Source organism: Chelonia mydas, chromosome 15 (genome assembly GCF_015237465.2).
Source record: "Chelonia mydas isolate rCheMyd1 chromosome 15, rCheMyd1.pri.v2, whole genome shotgun sequence".
NCBI lineage: Eukaryota > Metazoa > Chordata > Testudines > Cheloniidae > Chelonia > Chelonia mydas.
In genome coordinates this window covers 8,312,276-8,334,425 of record NC_057856.1, presented here as the reverse complement: position 1 = coordinate 8,334,425, position 22,150 = coordinate 8,312,276, and the positions used below count along the sequence as shown (strand labels likewise).

General features: G+C 42.5%; 1 long non-coding RNA gene across 1 annotated transcript; it reads left to right on the top strand.

Moving 5' to 3' along the window:
• The first annotated feature begins 5,978 nt into the window (after positions 1-5,978).
• On the top strand, positions 5,979-21,083 carry LOC122463075. Its single transcript, XR_006286055.1, has 4 exons — positions 5,979-6,069; positions 14,296-14,415; positions 15,191-18,102; positions 19,830-21,083. It is a non-coding gene; the product is annotated as an uncharacterized LOC122463075 (long non-coding RNA).
• The last annotated feature ends 1,067 nt before the right edge of the window (positions 21,084-22,150 follow it).

Sequence of the window (22,150 nt, the reverse complement as noted above, 5' to 3'; positions counted from 1 at the left end):
AGCAGTTTTAGTAACTAATGGTTCATTTTGGCCGCAGAGGTAATAGAGCACTAATGCACTCCAAGCCAAGGACTGGCTTCTCCTCCACTGCACTCCTGCTATTCAAGGATCACTGCAAGGAGACAAGGCATTTCCCTCAAAATAAAATAAAAATGACAGCAATTATTATGAATGAGTGAGAAGAATTGCAGGAAGGTATTCTCTGGCCTGAAAGTGCTTCTGTTGGGAGTAGCAACTTCATCCTTCAGTTGCTCATTACTTACTCAGGGCTAGGACCCGGACCCAAGTCACCGTGGGTCAAGCTGCAAAATTCAGATCTATATTTCAAACAACCGAAAGTTCTAAAGAATTCAGATCTGGGATTTTGGTTCAGCCCATGAATGTGGGTGGGCAAGAGGGGGCACCTAGCTAAAATCCTGCATTTGGATTTTATTCTCTCTCTCCCCCCTCCTTCTGTCCTCCCCTCCCCCCCCCCCCCAAATATAGAGGTGTTTGGTTTCAGAGTTCTAGTTCTGGCCCATCTCCACTATTAAATTTCTGGGTGCTGCTTTACATACCTGGCATGTAGAGCTACAATATTGTTCTATGTGCCAGTTAACGTCTCTTAGCCATATTACAAAATCATCTTTGCAGTTAGCACTGCTGACTTTGGTTTCAGCACAGAATGCAACATGTGAATGGGCATGAGACACTGAACTCTCTCACCCTTATTGTTGGTCCGGCTCGAACAGTCCTTCGGCATGTTGGCAGGGTAATGATTGGAGTTGTGGAGGTGAGGAACAGTTATTCTGCTGTTGGCCATGCTGTTCCTTTCTGTGGACTTCAGAATAGAGGGGTTGTCAGTCTGCTGACAGTAAATTAATTTACAACAAGCTGAAGAGGCCTAGAGAACAGGAATCTGCATCCCAGGCTTTACAAAGACCCTGACTTTGCTTTACAGTTTGGCAGGCAGATTTCTGAGGAATGCAAATAAGGAAACAGCTAAAATATGTGAAAACTATGGAGGCCAAATTCGCACTCAGCTAAGCAGCCTCTGCTACATTGAAGTCAACAGGCTGTGTCGCGAAGGCTGACAGTGAATTTGTTCCTAGGGCATGAGGAGATGCCAGTTTCATCTCCAGTTTCATCACCAGCAATGCCTGCTGCAACCCAAGTGGGATTCACTGTAAGTGGTAGGCCAGGAGAGGATTCTCTTGGTGTGGGAGTGACAGAGTCTGTCCCAGAGTGAGGCAGAGAGAAGGCTCAGAGAATTATCTAAACTTTCAGATTCTTATCTGAACTTTTTGTGGCTCAGCCATTACTATCTGATATATAATGACAATTATTAGAGTAGCATTTATAGAGCATTCTTCACTTCAAAGTGTCTTGCATTGATTAACTATACAATAGGACCCCTAATGGCAGCATTAAAGTAATAAATAACTAATATTTATGTGATGACTACACCAGATAAAGATACAAACTTGTACTGTTAACAAAAAGAAAAGGAGTACTAGTGGCACCTTAGAGACTAACCAATTTATTTGAGCATAAGCTTTCGTGAGCACAAAAGGTTATGCTCAGATAAATTGGTTAGTCTCTAAGGTGCCACTAGAACTCCTTTTCTTTTTGCGAATATAGACTAACATGGCTGCTGCTCTGAAACTTGTACTGTTAACGTATTTTTTTAAAACTTACATTTTACTGTAGATGAACAATGTGAAACATTTTTTCTAGTCTGGTATCAATGATCAGAAGAGGGTATTTTCCATTTTGGACAAATCCAGCAAACAGGAGAGAATCTGCAAATGGTATCCATCCTTTTCCTGCTGCAAAAGCACAGGATTCTATTCTTTGCCCAAGTCATTCATGCAGAGCTAGATCTTGCCTTTGGGCACATCCCTGGGCAAAGGGTGATGCACACTCTGCTCCCCCACCCCCCAGGATTATCCCTGGAAGGCTTAGTGTCGAACAGACATACCCAAGTCAAAATTCTCTCTCAATTTTCTCCTTGCTAAGGGGAATAGTAGTTTGCTGCTGGCCTCCCCCCTCATACAGACTCAACTGCACTCGCAGGTTGTAAGGACAATTCATAATCAGGAGCCAAGGTTCTGCCCCTTCCCTGCTCACCTGCAATGGGGAGGGAATAAGAGGTTGTGCCAGCGGCTTACTACTGCAAATCTGAACCAGAGGTCCAGGTAGCCAATGTGGGGATAAAGGGGGAGTTCTCACTCTCTTGAATAGATATGTGTTATAAGCCAATATCTAGACAGTGAAGCTGAACCACAGCTCAATGGGACAAAACACCCTTGGGAAACCTGTTCTAGATAAGTGTAATTACTAATCTGTTCAGACCACATGTTCGACTTGAGTTCTCCTAGCAGACATTCATCCCCATTTTGAGTGTGTTTCTGTCTGGATCCCCTGAATCCAAACTGAAGGCTAAACACTGCTTTCCCTGGCTTTAACACAGCTGGAATGTGTGGGTGTCTTGCCGTAGTTTTCTGTGGAACATCATCCATTCAAATGGCAGGATGTACCAGTTAATTCCAGTTATACTGCAGGAGCCACTTGCTGGGTGCACTTTATAAATCAGCAGTGGAGTAGTTAATTGTATGTCCTTTTAAATGTTTATACTGTATTCTTTGACATTAACACCCTATTAGGATGAATGGGGGAAGTTTACACCTGTCTTGGTGCTGTGATTTAAGACTGAAGATTCAATAATTTAGCAGTTGCATCATTTCATATTAGGGAGGCAGTCAGGAGTGCTGAGAATTCATTTTAAAAACTCATAGACCTTATATTTCAGAGAATACATCATCCATGGGATGAACCACAATGGGCAGAACTGATGGATTCCTTGTCCCTGTTTGTACTGCCTTATATGGAGTTACCAGGGGCTGCCCTTTTATGATATATCTTTCACCAGAAGGGGGCTGCATTTAGTGTATTCAAGGAGAAGCTTCCTCAATTCTTGCTAGTCAGCATTCTAGCCCTGTAATGACTTTATCAGATGTGCTGTTCAGCTGTGCTGAGGTTTTGTTACTTTCAGTAAACAGAGAAACAGAATGTTGTCTTGTAGCAGCATCCACGGGAGCCAGTGGACCTGCCATGTGACATGAGTGACCTTTTGTAAGGCCAGGTCACTGCTGCCAGAAAATAAAGCCCAATCTTTAACCAACACTTCATGTCATACTGTTGTTACATACCTTCCTTTATCCATTTATCATACATTCATTTAACCCAACCCATGGGTCAACAGTAAGGACCATCAGCTAAACTACCCCAATGCCTATAACAACTCACTACATAATGGAGATGACATGCCACCCACTGTATCATTAGCATAGCATCCATTCATACGCCGCCAGTGTTCCATTTTCTGGAGCCTCAGTGGGAAATCTTCCCTACCTCAATAATAATAATTAACAGTAAATAATTAATAATCCACCACCCGCAAATTCTGGTGGTGTATGTTAGGAGGCTGAAATGCCAGTTTTTATTCTAGCAGATTCCTTACAGCACTTCTCTTTAGCCATGTGAGACTTCTCTGTTTTTTAATAAGGCAAGGACTCCTCTTTACATGCTCACAAATGTCATGTGTGTCAGGCTTGCAGTCAGGGCACATTAGGTCTGTTGTTCATTATCATAATCGTCCTCTCAAGGCAGCTTTGGCAAGCTCCCAACAAGACATCCACTGCCCTATTGCGGATTATCTTGCTCTACTTCCTGGTGGTGTCCATATGGCACTTGGGTCCTAAGCCAATGGGATCCTTAGTAATGCACAGTTCCAGCATCAATTTGCATGGGCTTGTGTGATGGGGTCTATCAGGCCGTCTGTGCCCCCTGCTGGAGGCATTAGCACCCTGACACTCCCCACCCAAGGAAAATCCATTTGGACTGGGTGACCAACAAGACAATCTTCCAAAGGCCTAGAAGGGTCAGGAGGAAATACTGACCAGTCAAGAACCAGCAGGCCAGTTAAGAAGGCTTGCCTGCTTTTGCTCAGGGGCAGAGCTGGGTGAGACTAGGTCAGGGGAGGAGTGAGTCAGGGCTAATGCAGAACCCGACGCCTTGCCCAAGCACCGCAATGAAGCATTTGCATCTGAAAAAGTTTTTTTCTCTGTTTAAAGGTACGGACTCATGAATCCTGAGTTGCTATTTTGTTATGTGGCTGTTTAGAGACTGATGCCAAACTTACAGCACTGGCTACCCTGCCCCCAACAGGTGGCCAAACATTGCAGACTAAAGTGAGGAGTGCCTGCAGTACCCTATGTGACTCTGAAGGGGGCACGACAGAGAAGTCTCATCTCCCACAGCTTGCTTGCCTGACTTTCTGATATCCTGCATTACTGAATATTTCCATTTGACCTCCTCTTGGCCTTACTTGTTCTTCTCACTCTGCACCCTGTGACCTGCTTGTCTTCTACCACCACAAACGTTTGTCTCTAACAGTTCCATCCTTTGTTCCATTTGTCCTCTTGATCATCACGCTCTTGGCTGAGATCTCTCCCAAGCTTATTCTTTCCCTTGGTGAAAGTCTGACTGCACTAGTAGCTCAGATATCCCTATCACCATCACAATTATACAAGGATTGAATAACCTCTGCTTAGCTCTGAAGGAGTAGAATTTCATACTGTACCAAAGGCTTTCCTGTCTGGTGCTATTATGCTCTTTTTCTCTGCTCATGCAGCTGCGCTATGCAGCATATCCCCTCAATATCTTACTGAGATTATATACTCTTCAGGGCAAGGACCATCTTTTCACTATATGTATGTACAGTGCCTAGTACAATGCAGGCATGATCCCTGATTGGGGCTTTAAGGGCTACCGCAAAGTGTTGACAATCTCTGTTTTCAGTCCCACATGATGTGCAATTGCAGATATTATACTTCTGTGTACACAAACAGCAAAACATGCATTTTTAGTCTAGATTACTTTTATTTTTAGATTAAGGGAAAGCAACAAAAATGAATAAATATAAAGTTTCCATAAGAGGGCACACAGTGTGTTACCCAGCATAACATTATGCATCTGAACTGAAATTTAAATGGAAGCAGAAAGAGTGTGTGGTAAAGGTGTAGTACTCAGAAAACAGAATGCCATCATTCACTGACATAGCTGCATATGCACTGCATCAGGGGAGCGAAGCAGTGGTGATGATGCTGTTACAAGTGGATCTTACAGCACTTCTCTCACTGGAAATCCCTCAAGCCCAACCTACCTTAAAACTGTTATAATCTTGCCGGGAATTTCCTTCAGGCTCTATTAGTATTTTTAAAAATTGCTGTGCAGTTAGTCACCGAGAATAAAAATAATAAACACAACGGTTACAATTTGTATAGGACCTAAACAAAACAATATATTGTGCTTTACTGCCTCAGAACCAGCAGAGGGAGTGAAAGTTAACTAACCAACCATGTTCCCTAGTGCTGAGCTGAGATACCAAGGATAATGCTGGTGTACAAACCAAATAAACATCATATTAATTTCAAGTCCCATAAGAAATGAAGAAATAATCTGTCTGTGAAACAGAAAAAGATGATACTGGTAGCAAAAAACATTTTAATTCCATGCTTCTAAGTGGGTATTAGCAACAATAACATTAAACAAAATTAAACCATAAAAAAGTACTCAAGAGTGTCCTATTCATAGTCAGTGTATAGAATTTGATGAGGCTTTTGATAAATTCTCTCCATTAGAGACACTAGAGTGAAAGAAGTGAAAAATCTATTTGTTGCCCTTGGCTTGTTCAGCCTGTTGTTCAGTTCATTCCTGTAATATTTCTCTCTCTCTCTCTCTCTCATTCTCTCTCTCTCTCTCTCTTTAATAATTTGGGGGTTTCAAACACTGTTTTGCTCAGCCACGCTGGGAAATGTTTAATGAATCCTCATGAATATACATGAAATGCTGTTACTGTTATGTGGTGAGGTAGTAGCTGTGGCTTTCTTGTCTCAGGTCTCAGCGTGATCGCTCACTGTCTCTCTTTCTCTCTTTTAAAAAAGGTAAACCATCCTGTGTTGTAGCATGTGTGCTGTACATCCATAGGGCACTCAAAAGGAGGATTCACCTTTACTAGGGTGACAGGTAGGTGGCTGGAGGTGAGGTAGAAGAGCTCTGCTCCCTGGCTTCCTTCTTAGGTATCACATAATGGTGGTGGCTCACTAGAATTAGCAGAGACTGATTGGACTAGTCATATTTATTAAGAGATTCTAGGCCAAATCAAAACTGAGGCTTAAGAAGGTTTATCTTAGACCCATATACATCCACTTACAGGTGAGTACAGGGATCTAAGTCGGGGTATCTTGTAAGCTGAAAGGGGTGTTTGGAGTACTTATTTAACATTTATATTTAGGTAGCACCTAAAGGCCAGCTGCATCAGGGCCCTATTGTGTTACATGCTATACAAACATATAGTACTGAAAAACAATTTACTTAAATTCATAGATTTTTTAGGCCAGAAGGGACCACTGTGATCATGTAGTTTGACCTGTTATATAACACAGGCCATAGGGCTTCCCTGAATTAATTCCGGTTTCAAGTCCAATAGCTGTTGTTGAACTAAAGCATAAATTTTGGAAAAACATCTAATTATGAGAATCCACCAGAAACCCTGGCAAGTTCTTCCAGTGGTTAATATTATCCATACTTTTTTAAACATGCCTTATTTCTAGGCTGAATTTGTCTAACTTCAGCTTCCGGAGTTATATCTTTGCTGGATTGAAGAGCCCCCTATTATCAGTGCCAAATATAATCTTACGACCCCCTACTCAATATTCCCCTGTTTCTTAAAGGGGAGGGAAGGGATATGATAACAGTTTGCAAGTATTTGAAAGGTACAAACACCAAGGAGGTGCTGCGTTTCTATGGTGATGGATGGCAGTATAAAACCATAAGGATGGAAAGGAAGTGTTTGGGATGGTCCAAGGGGGGTAAATCTTGGAGTAATGAGATGAACTTGAGCAAAGAAAAATGTAGACCGAGTATCTGGAATAAGTTCCTACTGTGAGATCAGTGCACAGAGGAGTACATTCCTAAGGATGGTGGTAGAAACCCCATAATTTGATTAACTCAAGACGGCACAAAGTTCTTGAGAATACTGGCCAGGACTAGATTAGATGATCTTTTCCATCTCCAACTGTTGTGATCCTTTGAATTTGCTTACGGTTGCAATATAGTCTAGATAACAACACTTATAGAGCACCTTTCACCAAAGGCTTGCAAAGTGTTTTAATTAAACCTTACAATTCCCCTTTGAGATGAGCAAGTAGTAGTTTACCAGTTAAATACAGATTGGCAAAGTGAGGCACAGAGCATGGAATTCACCCCTTTGCACAGGGGCCTAAGATCTATGCATCACTTAAAGTCACCCCAAGCATTAAGTTAAATTAAAAACACAAGATCATCTGGTCCACGTAACTAACTATCCCAACCTGCATTGTGAACAATAAACTGTCCACAAATGGTCAGAAGAATTCTGAATAACAAATACATTTAAGAATTTGGCAACCAATTGGAAAAGAAAGCAAAATGAATTGAAAAAATTATTCTTTGGGAATAATTTCCTCAGCTATAATAGGCAGGTTTACTCAGACACCCTGCTCTGGTTGGCATGGTCATTTAACCCATCATAAACATGTTTCTAAATCAGCGGCCTAAATTGTCACATTGGCCCAGAGTATCATCTCAGTTAGACCGGATAAAATCCAGAGTCACCCCAATGAAGAAAATGGAGATACTCTGGGTTTATGCTGAAGTAAATGAGATCAGAATCTGACTCAGTGTTTGAAAGGGATCAAAGACTGTTTTGTATGCTTTGACACCTGGCACAATATCCAGGAAAGATTTCCACTTCCAGTGAATATACTGACCTAGGCCTTGTTTCTTACTTCAGCTATCCAGGGGAGTAAATCTCTCCAATTGCCCCAAACTGCACTGATATACAATATCAAATGGAATGTGCAGCAGAACGGACGGATATAATGTGAAAAATCTACTACGCTGAACATAAAAACTAAACACCCCTCTGGTTTGCACGCGTAATCCCATGGTGCTGCTGACCCAGAATTGTAATGCAAATATTGTAGTTCAATCAGGCTATTTTAAGATAGGGTGGGAATGAGGCTTCTGCTTTCCCCAGAAGCAATGTACATCATTGCTGCTTCTTTAATTTCCCTTTGATTAAAAAAATATCAGACTGTCTGAAGAATATGTGGTATCTTTCCTGTGTGCTGTGTGAGAGGAGAAATCAAAAGGAATGAAAAATACAGGTGAACTTGTCAATTCAGGTTCAGTGGGAAAAGCTTAGAACTTTTTGCTAGATGCGTTTTATATGGTTTGGTGTGGCTGACTATGAAATTCAGAAGCTTTTTCTTTTTTTAAACCTAAAGTTCTGTGATGCATTGTAGGCAACCTAGACAGGGCATAGAGGAACAAGGCAGGCTGCATTAAGCTTTTGTGTATTTCTCATCTCTTTCCCTCACATTGTTTAGGATCTTATATGAAATGTGTAGCATATCCATCAATCTGTTAGCTAATGAGATGCATCTTTTGCTCTCTTTTAATGTATGTGGAAGCTAAAATACATTGTGGATTTATATTCTGGTGGATTCATTGGTTTGACTGATTCCTCTTTCCATTGCAGCTGGGCAAAATAAGTGGAGAAATGTTTTATTGTTGAATTTTGCCAGCTTTTCAGGTTTATGGAATGTTTGTGAAATTGAAGCAAGTCTTAGAAAATTTGAAAATAGGTCAGTAAAATTTTGTTCTTGGGGTCACTGAGGATGCAGTGGCAAATTTTCATGTGGCCTTTTCCATTTTGGAGCCATATTGGCTGGTTGGCTATGACTGGTCAAACATCACATGATATTGGTTCTCGCTTCTATGGCTAAGCCCCAGGAGATTTAGCAGAAGCTGTTTTGACTCCTTTTCACATTTTGTGAATTGTGTCAGAGACAGTCCCTGATTTATGAAATGTGGTTGACAGGGAGCAGGGTTTGATGGGGGCAGTAGCCCTTCCTGGTAGCCACATGAACTCACCAGAGGGTAGAACCAAAGGTGATGGGAGGGGGTGGCAGGCCTTCCTTACAAGAACTTAGCCCGAACATTCTCTAATTATATACGTTTTTTTCTCCTCTTGAATATATAATATTGTATGAATGTGTCTGCAACTTTCTACATGTTGTTCTATCACTCGCAGTCTTCCATCCTGAAGCCAAAATGGACAAAGATAGTCATTCTGGTACTTGAAAATGAAATTTTGAAAATGTGAAATGTCAACCTAGAAGTAGATTTCAGAAACTGATCTCCCCCGAACACCTACCCCTCAAAAAAGGTTCTTTAGATTTACCTAAAAAGTGAGAATTTTCAAGGTATTAAAAACTATGTGAAATTAAGGGGTGGGGGGAATTCATCCCCAGTTTTGCTCAGCCTTATCTATCTGTCTTGATGAATGGGTGGATGGATAGAATATTCTTTACTGCCATGAGTTTGTGTGTGCTTAGATGCTACAGCGATAGGCACATTAAAGCTGGTTAGAGAGACAGAATTTGTCTTCAGATGGCCAAGTGGCACCATCATGAGTGAGAAGTGTTGGTTGTTCCAAACAAGTAGCAATAAAAACTTTTCTGCACCCCACCCATCATGTATTTTCTTTATGCTACTTATTTTGTTTGATCTTTGTCATTATTTTTTTTATTTTATTTTTTTAGCCTTCATCCCATTTTTCCCTTTTGAAATGCATTAGTTACTATAGAAACACTGCTGTGATTGGTATGGAAAGAGCTTAGACAGCCCCAGCAGTACGTTTGAAGCCACTTTATGTAATGGCTTGAGATTTATACCATGGTTTTAAAAATAAAGGCGTTTCTGTGGTGGTTACCATGGCCACATATGTGGTATAAATATATATATATATATAGCACTCTTAGATCATTGTTGGTAATTACCCCCTTCTGCCAACCTCCAAGGGGTGGTAACACCCCTGCCTGTAACTTTATTCCCTAGCTGTAGCATTTTGAATTATGCATCCAAGTGCTTCAGCAGCATCAGTTTTAACCCACTGAATGTGTTTAGCTGTTATGGAAAATGATCTGCACACGTATGTATATATTCTGCCTTTATAATTAATTAGGCTTAGATCTACAATAGATCATCAGTGAGAGTCAGATTTTTAAAGGTATTGGGCAATTACTCCCAGTTTATTAAAATTCCCAATGTTACTATATTACTTCCCACCAGTATGAAAGCTGTAGCACTTTGCGCTATGATCCTGTCAGGTCTCCTAAGCAGGGTTGGTCGGGGTCAGTAATTTAATGGTGAACTCCACGTGTTTCAGGAAGTGGTATTGGTGATTTTAGTAGGGAACACTATTTTTCTGTCTGAGTCAGTACTGACTTCTTGCCTCGGCATGGCATTAAAAGACACTATGGAACAATGTGTCATCATTTGGATTCGATGTATTGAAAACCTAATATTCTTGTCTCTTGTGATCATCAAAGACCTCTTAATGCTTGTCACAAGAGTAGGCATGTTTAACCCTTGTCCTGGATAAATTCCAACTTCAGTCATTGTATTCTATCTATCTACATTCTCCCAGAACTTTCAAATGAAAGCAGCGCTGTTCATTACTTCCTGTCCTAACTTCAGTGTTGCCAACTCTGTGATTTTACTGCAGGTCTCATGATAGTTGATGTGTTTCTTAAAGTTCCAGCTCCTGGAGTCATGTGAATAAATCATCTTTCATTTTTAAAAAAGTATGTTTTTAGCCCTCATGTTTATAGAGGAAAAAGTTGAAAATACAAAAAGACCACACAGTAAAGACTCAAAATTCAAAAGGTAAATAAATTAGAAAAATCCAAATGTATTTTTTTAAAACTCTCATGATTTTTAATCAATGCTTTTTGAGGAACCTAGCCCATGAGTTTTGAACACTTAGGTTTGTCTACTGACAATTTTTTAACTATTAGCTATTGTAATTTTTGTCTAGTTTTGCTATGCACTGTTAAATAGCGACCAAGTTGCACCCCTGAGATAGCCATATTCCAGTGGTGGGTAAAGTGATCCCTGACTCATCCTTACATACATACAGAGAGCTTTAATTAGATAACACCTGTAAAGTGCTTTGTGATCCTCGGATCAAAATGACTATAAAAGGCATTAGTAAAATAAGAGCAGTTAGAAAAAATAACCTTAAAATATACTCTAGTATGGAAAGCAAATTAAAAAGTGGGTTACTTTATTTTTCTAGGTACACTTTATTCTCCAGCACTTCTCTATAGGTGTGATGGCAGCAGTGTAGTGTATGCTGGGGCATCATAATGAAAAAGAGGAAACAGTTACAGGGGGAGGAAGGTCTAGGCTTTGCTGAGCCACAGAAAGGGAAAAGGACATATAATATAAATATGCAACACTTACAAAGCACTTTTTTTCTTCAAGGCACTTCATTAATTGACCTCACAAAACCCCTGTGAGATTATTAATCTCATTTTTAAAGATTAAGAAAATGAGACACACAGAGAGGGGCACTTTCAAGACAATTGCAGAGCCAGGAATAGGACTCTAGGAAAGATCTAGCCTCCTGTGCCCATGCTTAGTCCATTGGACCATGTGGCCTAAAGTTTAAGGCTAAAATTCATCCCTATACAGAGGCACATAAGTAGTGTGTAGGCCTTGTGTTGGCCCACTGCAAAGGGCAAATTGCACCTTAAGTGAAACAAATGTGATTAAATGCCCATTTTTCTCTTTGTGTGGGACATTCAGAATCTACTGCTAAATTTGCTTTGCTTTTCTCTGTTGTGCTGAGTAGCTTTATCTCTGGCATGCCTCCTGTTGCTCTTTGACCGAACTAGGGCAACATGACTTTGCCAGGGCTCAGCATAAATTGTCTCAGTCTACAAGATGGGTAGTGTCAAGTTCACATTGGATAGCTGAACTACTGAGCATCCCTAGATCTGGGTTAGGAAGCATAGGGCCAAATACAGATCATAAGCCAAACTGATCCTCCACCACCACCAACTATGTGTGCTGCCTTGATTCCCCATTCCTTACTTATACTTATTCCATGATAATTTACCTGTTATTTGAAAAATGTGACTGTCATATTCCAACTACATCATTCAAGTTGATTAAAAAAGTGGATTGGGCAATTATATGGATAACAAGGATAACTAGCGTTATAATAATGATACAATTTTAAAAATAAAGTTTTAGAAGGGATATAAACCCTCTTGCTTCAGGCCATAAGCCAGTCCTTAACCCGGGGCTAGGAAGAAACTTAGCCAGTGAGCAAGTTACTTCATAATTAACTGCCTTCTGCAGGGTTTCTTGGCACCTCCTTCTGCAGCATTTAATACTGGCCACTGTTGGAGACAAAATACCTCACGAGGCAGACCACTAATCTGAACCTGTGTGGTATTAGCAATGTCCAATATTCCTAAATTCCATAACGGCGTGGCAAATGCAGATTTGTACATCTTCCTAGGGAAGGGTGTTGTCTCGAGTGGGCAACATTCCTCACTCTGCTATAGCAAGATGTTTGTTTCAATGGCATGAGTTGTTGGATTCCTCTAATTTGGAGCCTGGAGAGAGAGGGGAAAAAAACTAAAATGTTTCCACACAAACCTCTGGGTACAAAGCCTGGTAACCTCTCCAAAGCTCTGTCATATTTCAGCCAAGTAACAGGGGAGATTTGGAAGCTTGCTTGAAGCAGACCCAGGAGGAACTTGCATTGTTCACATTATTGCTGGCATTCTCCACTTCCTGGACATCAGCCAACAGGAAATTCCTGGGATAAATCTTTCCACTCAGTCTTTTTATTATTATTATTTTTATTTTTAGAAAAAAAAAAAGAGTGAAATTGAGCTTGATAGAACAAAGAATTCAACTTTAACCCCAAAACTCATATATGTAATGTTTTATACAATTGTGCCCCTTTATCGTTGTATTCTTTTCTCTGAAGGATTTATGACCTCACACTCCTTGTTTCTGTGACATCACGTGGTGTTGCCATGGGCACCATTTTATTGTTAAAAACAAAGAGATTTTGCAGCGCTCTTTAGCAGCACAGGACACTAATTACAGAGCAAAAAGAGACTTTTTCCCCCCCAAAATGATCAATCTGTTTTATTAGGCCCATGGATACTTAAGAGCCTGTGGGTCCAATTCAGCGCTGCTATGAGCATACATAATTCTGGTGAAGTCAGAAAGTTGCACCTATTTATCCAAGGGCTGAATTTGTCCCTGCATCCCAAAACCTTGGGATTTTCCTTTCCAGTTCCAGGCCTCCTTCCTCCTCCCCTGCAAATGACTGATAGGTTCCAAACCTTTTATATATATTATTAAGTGGCAATTTCCGCATATTAGCTGTGAGGCAGGGAGGGAAGCTTTCTGGGCAAAAGTAAACCTTCTCTGCTCTGAGTTGTCAATGCCGGATGCTCTAATACAACAAAGTGCATCATCAAAAGGTGCACGTAGAATAAACCATTGAGCATGAATATATTTCTTATACAATTCCCCTAAAATTAGAGGAAATGGGAGTTCTGGCAGCTCATGTCACTAAAAAGAGACTTCTCAGGTAGCTGATGGAATAGCATTGATGTGCTCTGAAGGAAGGTCCTATCCTTCCTCAGCTGGAATGATGGTGGTTCCACCACAGGGCACTGGGAGAGGGGTGTAAAATGGTGTGACTCAGAAGCATTGAAATATGGAAGGATGTTTATTCTATAAACCTCTGGCTGTGACTCGAGGCACAGCCAAGGGGAAGAGAGGAGGCAGACTTCCTAAAGGTTAATAGGCACACAGTCCAGGGGTTATATAAGTACACACTAATAACAAGAACTGATAAGCATCAAATGCAAATCCATATACCTACACACACACACACACACAATTTTATCATAAATTAACAGTGAGAGGGCATAGGTTTCCTGGACAAGAGTCAACACAGATCCCTAAAGAAAGTAGTTAAGAGAAAAAAATTAAATTTCCTTTCCACACATGTATACTTCTTCAGTTAAGGTTCTGCAGCTGCTAAATTCAGTGCCCCAGCTCTGTTATGAATTCCAAAAGACAAGTGATCTCCTTGCCATATATTTGCTAGAGCAAAAAAACACCAGGGGACAGGTAGGTTAAATGCCATATGGTTAACCCCAACATTTGTTTTAAATTATTCCTTGTATTTGAGCGTGTATCACCTTCTTGCTGGGTTTTGCTAATCTTTTACTTTGTAACAAGCTAATCTGGTGAGGTGGAGGGAAATGATAACTTTAACTAATATCTGTTTATATCTGTTATCTGTCCAATCCATCTTTTCAGAGGTTTCCTGTAGACCTAACCAACTTAGAAGAAGATCCAAGAGAAAACCAAGAATGCAGAATCCCAGCATGGGAAGGAGAAGGAAAGTACTGTCTTAAAATCAACATACAGCCAGATGTAGTGCGTTTGAACATTGATATGGACTTGTTCACACTTGTCAAATCATACTGTGCTTGCTATTGTTGCATTTTAATCAAATACATTAGCCGTCTCTCGCTCTCTCTTTCCACTCTTTAGCAAACCTCTTCCCTTCATTTCTCCTCTTCTCATCCCTCCCTTCATTCTTTGTTCTTTTTCTGGCTATCTCTTCCCATCTGATTCTTTCTCTTCCCTTTCTCTTCCCCTCCCCCCCCTCCCCTCCCCCCCAAACCTCAATCCTACCTAATCTGCACTTTACAAAACATGTAGGTTAGACAGGTGCCTGCCTGGAGGAGTTTACAATCTAAATTTGATATACTCAGTACAGGCCATAAAGAGGCTGATAGCGAGAGTGGGGGCACCTCATTGTTAATCAGCCATGGGAGGATACATGAAACAAGTTGTTTTTTTTAAGGACAGATGTGCAGGAGAAAGTCGGGGGAGGGATGCTGCCCAGGGGTTAGCGGCTGGTGTTAAAAAAGGCATGGAGTCAAGACTAGAAGAAAGTGATGACATAGAGAGCAGCTTGGGCAGGGCATTAAGATGTAGGTGAGATGACAGTAGGGGTGGTGATCTTCAAAGGTGAGGATGAGAAGCTGGTATCTGCTGTGGAAAGAGAGATGAGGCTAGTGAAAGGATTTGAAAGGGAATGGCTTGGTCAGAGTAATGGGACAATCCTATTCCTATCCCAGCTCTCTCTACTCCTCAAATCTATGTGACACAAGAAAGTGTATTGTTAATTCCTCTGCCCCCGCAGTGTCTCTTCCCCGTGTTACTGGAGGTTGAGATTGACACAGATGGATGGCAAGATTGGACAGTGAACTGAGAGTGGCTGATGTGGATGGACGGCAGCAGCATGGAGGAGATCTTTGCTGAGGGCAGTTCTGTGGGCTGTGAATGGCTGACATGGCTGGCTGACAAGGAGCTGTCCTGAAAGGCTTCCATCTAGCCGTAAACTGGGGATGGCTGACATGGCCGGGCAGACAGGCAGCGCCATTGCCCTGCAATGGGTTGAGAGCTCCTGCTATGGGGAGATTATCAAATGAATGTAAAATCTCTGGGAAGATGACCCTCCCCAGAACCTTGCTGTGAGAGCTGTGTTAATGTCGTGTCTGTCTAGTTCGTATTGTAAGCTTTTAGGGGCAGATATCTTGCTTTTATCTTTTTGCTTTTACCAGCTTGTAAAGTTCTCTGTGCACTCCTGGTGAAAAAGGGCTAATGGGTCAATCCCCAAGAAATCCTTAATAAGCCATCACTCTCTTCACTCGGGCAGCCCTTCCCCTCCCATTAACCTCAAATCATATGGCTATACTGCACAGTTAGCTCAGGTAATCAGTACCCAGGTCTGAGCACCCAGGTTATCCCAACCTAGGCATGAGCATGCCCACTGCAAGGCCTTACTCACATTGCTGTGTCCTCACTGTTTCTGTGCTCCCCCATATGTGTCTAGGGGCATATCCCATGGTTCTCTGTACTGAGATACGCTAAGATTCTTTCCCAGTCAATTGTGTCAGTTGTGGGAGAACTTGCTTGTCCTTCACCGGGAGCTGCGGGAAGGGCATTGGAAGAGTACCAGCACTCAGGTGATTTTGCCTGCATCCTCATTGCGAAGTTAATGGGTTCCAGCCCAGTGAAAGCAGCACCTAGGCTCTAGTCTATACTCAGCTGGATAAACTAGGTTGGGCTTAAAAGACCTCCAAACCTGGGGCAGAGGTTTCTCTGTGTGGATGGTAGAGGAATTTGGGCTAAAATGGGTTGGGACCCAGATTTATTATGCAGTCTGGACAGACCCCTGGGGAGTTTTGCACCTGGGCAAGGATTTCAGGATGTGGTCCCACTGTAATAGCTGACCTGTGTAACAGGACTACAGATTGCTAAGGAAGCAGGGCCAGACAGAAACAGCATCAGTTTAGTCTCCTTCAGGCCCTGATCCTGTCCACCAGCATGATCACAAGACACGACTAGTGCCGTGGTCAGTTTCTCAGAATTTCTTTTTCTTTAGAAAGATCCATCTTTTAACTCCTTTTATTACTCACCTCATCACAATGATCTTCATTCATGTCCACAGAGCATAGGGCTAGATTGACCCTTGGTTGGATGGGGGTCAGAGGGACATGGCTGCAGTGAAAGACCAGGAAGAATGCTGGCTGATTCAGCTCCACCATGGATGCTGCATGACGTTCTTCCTGTACCACAGCAGTGGGAAAAGGGCCAAGGCCTCACCCTAGCCTCACCTGCTCACCCCCGCCCTAGGAAGTCAAGTTCTGCCACTGGGCCTAGCATGGAGCAGTGACTCTGCTCCCAAGCCACATTTCCTGGCTCCTCTATAGAGACCTAAGTGAGAAAGGAAGGCAAGTGTCTTTGCACCCCCCCCCCCCACATTCTTTTGTACGTCAGACAGGGTCAGACACAATGTGGCCAGTGACATTTGGGGTCCTGCACACTATGTGCAGTACAAGATCCAAAGTAAACCGTTTCCCCCCCTCCATTTAGGAAGGGAATAGTTTTCAACTGTATCCTTACCACAAACCTAGAAATAAAGAGCCTAAGTCAAGGTCATGGCTTTTGGGGTGCCTGACTCATGATTTTTGTACACTGTGGATTGTCAAATACTGGGATAAAAAAAACTGAAGTCAATCGGAGTTACTCATACCCTTTAAAAGGCTGGGAGGTGATTCACACCCGGAGAGTGGAAACACCAGTTTACTGGCTCTCTCCGGCAAAGGGTATGTTGATCCTGCCAGATGCTTAAGCACAGAGCTAGAATGCTTAGAGTCTTGCAGGATCAAATTCTATGAACACAAGGGATCCCTCTAGCCTCTTCTCTCTGCCTCTTTCTCCTTTAAACAGTCACAGATGAGCAGCTAAAATCATCTCAAAATAAACATGGTCAATGCTAAAATATTTTAATTACATTGCTGGTTACTTTTAAGATAACACATAACAACACCCAAGCCAAGAAACTTTGGAAACCATGTATCCGAAGCACCAACATATTAACAAGCAAAACACAATAAATGTTAGATTTTTAGCACTCTCATAAAAAACATGCCATATAACAATAGCACCAGGAGGCAATAGTTCAGACTGGTTCACCACAAAATATCATCTGGCCAATGACAATAAAAGGATAATCTTGAAACCGCTGTCAGGGCTAATATTCAGTAAGGATTTCTTATTTGATTTTCACCCCAGATGAGATATTACAGAAAATCCCCATTCCTTAACTAGAGGAATTCTTTTGCTTTCAATGGTACTTTTCCATGTGAATCAATTGCACCCCATCTCTCTCCTTTACTGAAGGATAGCTATATCTGTCTCTAACCTTTTACTTTTGTACCCACAGACACAGTGGTTCTCCCTACGCCAACCAAAAATCCAATACAGAATCTGTGGGAGGCATATTAATGATAAAAAAACCTCAAGGTTGTGTTTGTATTGTTCACAAGGAAAGAGGAAATTACAAGCAGCCACAGGGTGCAGGAGTGTTTGAATCACCCCAGCTGTTTTCTAATTCTGAAAGGAAAGTTTTAAAACCTTTCTCCTTGTGAACTGGTGACATAAATGGTGTCATGCAGCCACGGGCTGAGGATTGCTTCCCCACCTGTTGCTTGTAGCCTGCACTATTACAGATCATCTGGAAACCATAAACCTCCCGTTCCGTTCATTGTAAGTCTACACTGGTATTGTTAATTTTTTTCTACCTTTTTTCTTTTGGGATATTAACAGTAAAAGTTCTTTCAGCTTACCCCACACAGCCTTGCCTCTTAAAGAACAGGGAAAATCCATTTGCAGTATAATGCATTTAGGCCCCACATCTCCATTAATGATAACCCACCATGTTCAATTTCTCTGACTTTCTGATATGAAGTTTTTAGTTGCCTGTCCTCAATCAATCTATTTTCATAGATCTTCCTCTGACATTCAAACTGTGCTATGAGTAGGACCTTACCAAGTTCATGGGCCATTTTGGTCAATTTCACAGTCATAGGATTTTTAAAATGGTAAATTTCATGATTTCAGTTATTTAAATCTGAAATTTCACGGTGTTTTAATTGTAGGGGTCCTGACCCAACAAGAAGTTGGGGTGGGGGGGGTCGCAAGGCTATTGTAGGGGGGGTTGTGGTACTGCTACCCTTACTTTTGCACGGCTGCTGGTGGCGGTGCTACATTCAGAGCTGGGCAGCTGGAGAGCAGCGGCTGCTGGCCCAGAGTCCAGCTCTGAAGGCAGAGCTGCCACGAGCGGCAGCACAGAAATAAGAATGGCATGGTATGGTATTGCCACCCTTACTTCTGCACTGCTGCCTGCAGAGCTGGGCGCTCGGTCAACAAGCGCCGCTCTCCGACCACCCAGCTCTGAAGGCAGCAGCGCAGAAGTAAGGGTGGCAATACCGTGACCCCACTAAAATAACCTTGTGACCCCCCCTGCAACTCCCTTTTGGGTCAGAACCCCCAATTTGAGAAATGCTGGTCTTCCCTGTGAAATCTGTATAGTATAGTGTAAAAGCACACAAAAGACCAGATTTCATGGTCCGTGACGTGTTTTTTATGGCCAAGAATTTGCTAGGGCCCTAGCTACGGGCCGGCATGTCTATCTTGAGATATTATGGGCATGCTATAAAAGGGGGAAGAGCAGAGTCCCCTGTATTAGCAAAAGCATATCTGAAGGTGGGAGAGGGTAAAGCAGGGGCTACTGACAAGATAGACCACTGGGATGATTTGGCACTTTGAGGGTGGGAATGTTTTTTTGTTTCCCATGTTTCTCATCTTTACATTTAATTCTGACATCTAAAACCCATCCATCTCTTTGAGCGGAGAAGTAATCATTTATAAATAGGACTCTAAAGATGCAGCTGAGTGGGATTCTGGTTGAGACTGCAGTGAGTAGTTAATTATAATACTGAAGTTACTGCAGTAAATAACAGCAGCTCTACAGTTTGTAACATGCATCTATCCTCAATTTATTGAAATCTACAACAAATCTTTCACAAAGCATTGAAACCCCCCCAAATTATATATTGATTTAAAGCTCCAGGTTTGTGCTTTTTGGCAAATAGTACGGTCACCCAAAAATTTTAAGGGGGCAGGGAAACTTCACAAATTTGGGTCAAATTTAGCAAATAGTTTTGGCCGAAAAAAATCAGAAATGTTGAAACATTTCATTTTGATATTTTTGAAACAAACTTTTTTGACATTTCATTTCAAAATAACATTTTCATAATTAAATTTCAATTCAAATTGACATTTTGTTTCAAAATGTCATTTCAAATCAATATTCAAAATGTTTTGTTAGACCGCAATGAATTTTTTTTGGTTTTACGTTTCAGCGAGAAAACCTGAAAAAAATCAATTTTGGGTTAAAATAAGTAAATACATTTTTTTATTTTATTTTTCAGTTTGGGCACCAAAACTGAAGTCTGGGGATGCTGCAGGTCCGGCCTGTGCTGCACTGGAAGAACTCTCTGTGGATCCTGTACTTGAACTCAAAGGTGCTGTAGGCCAGGGTCACCGTGCACCAGTATAGCTAGGTGTAAGAAGTTAGCTCATTACCTGCCTACTCTCTGCCTGGCTCTGTCAGCTTTTAATACAAGTGAGCTCTACATATTCGTCTAATCATTAAAAAGGAGAGGGACAAACCTCGCTCTGGGGAGGGAAATTAAATGAGAAAGCAATTAATAGAAGGTAGAGGAGTGAGACTGGCCTTATCACCTTAGTGCTGGCCTATCAGAGAGGGTGCTGACAGATTTACCACCACTGTGACATGTAGAGAATTCTCAGCTCCCAGTGCCAAGGGCTCCAAGTACAATACACACCCTTCTGTTTGGGCTCCAGCCCAGTTTGGCACCAAAACATTTCAGAGGATCCATTCTTTTCATTTTTAGGCCTCTGTCCACCTGCCAGACTTCAAGCCACCTCAATATAGCAGCCAGCTATTGCCTAGCCTGACAAGTCAGTTCTAGAAAAGGAACCATTTGACTCTATGTCCAGAACCTGTACCATAGTCCCACTTCTAACTACCTGTGAGCTCCCCTTGAGCCTGTGTATCTTTAGACATAGAGTTAAGTCGGGAGGAGTTTCCTTATGTTCTTGGTCTTCTTTCTGCTCCATCCAGTCTGCTGCACTACTTCCCTCCGGAAAAGTGACTTGTGGTTCCAGGTCACTTGTGTTGATTTCAAAAGGGGATCATTGTTTGACGCACACATACACGCACACACTGTGCTTCGGGGGTTTCCGATTTGGGCTGCATGAGCCAACTCGGCTGCATACCTAGAACTGGAGCCTTCCACTGCATCAGGCTCAGCTTGGGTACGAGGCTCAGCCAGGGGGACAGTATCAGGATTGCAGCTTAATCTCTGTGCCCCTCAGAGTTTATCATGGATCCCTCCCTTGGCTGGCTGGCACATTCAAGGCATCTGCAGAAGAGCTTTCGCAGCAGTCAGTACTCGGTCTGAGTGAGGGGAGTCTCTGCAGAGCTGTCCTCCGCTTCTGTGCTGAGCACTGACCTCAGTCAGACATACCCTCCCCAACAGCTGTCCCCAACACTGTTACCTGAAATTGGGCCAGCTAGTAAGCTTAGGGAAGACTAATGACCCACCAGAGTTTGGCAGAAAGCAGCACGTTTATTATTCTGATAGCTAAGCTCAAAAGAAAAGGTGGGGGGGGGGGGGAGGGGGGGGGCGGTCATACTCGCATACTCACGCTCCCAGGACAGGCACGGCACTGGAGATGTCAGGATCCTTCCAGGTAAGTGTTCCACAGTGCAGCAATGGATGGTGCGATGAAGGTAAGTCTTCCCGAGGCACGATGGAATGCAACGCAGCGGACCACTGGCCAGGCGGTCCGGGAGAAGGGCCTTCATGGGAGGTACAAGCTTATGAGTGGACACTTGAGCACATGGCCACTTCCGCTTTTAAGGGCCTGCTCCTCATGGCCTGCGACTAGAGATGACTTGGTGGCATCTGGTTGGTCACACTCCACCTCAGGCAGTGTCCATGCAGTGTCCATGCATTGGGTGTGTGATCACTGCCTAATTAGAATCGCCAAACACCTTGTCTACCTTGGAGCTCTTCTGAAGCAGCCCATTCATCCCACAAGCATTCCAGGAGGGAGGGGGAGCGGGAAAGCCACTTCACAGGTATTCAAAGAGGGAGAGGAGACAAAAGGGGAAGTGGGGGGGAAAGTGTAACAGACCTTTTGAGCATACAGGTTATACATAGCATAGTCATACAGAGCATACAGATCATTGCTGATCCTACAACAAACACCACTCTTGATTCCTGCTTGTTCCACTGATGTAAATCAGGAGTGACTACACACAGGCGATACACTGGTGTAAAACTGATGTGAGATGAGAATCGGGCCCGTTGTTTGCATCAGGCGGCTCCCCTCACATTCTTTAACAGGAATGGAGCTGACAGATAAATTCATTCATCCTGTAGACCTGGGGCTTAAACGACTGGTTTCACACCCTCCCCTGCCCCCCATGTTGCCTTTTCTACAGCAGTTGCTCCACAAACAGCCCTGCGTGTCTTCTTAGTTGCAGGTTAGAGGAGGAAAATGGCCCCTTTTCTGCCAGAAAGTAGCATCCTGGAGTGTCTCTCAGCTGGTGACTCCAGTCTCCTGCAGCACTTTTATCAATTTTGCACAACGCAAGAGGGTAATTTTTACCTCAGAGAGAGCAGGAGCCACATGGTGTACCTCAGGCTGGGAAAGCGCC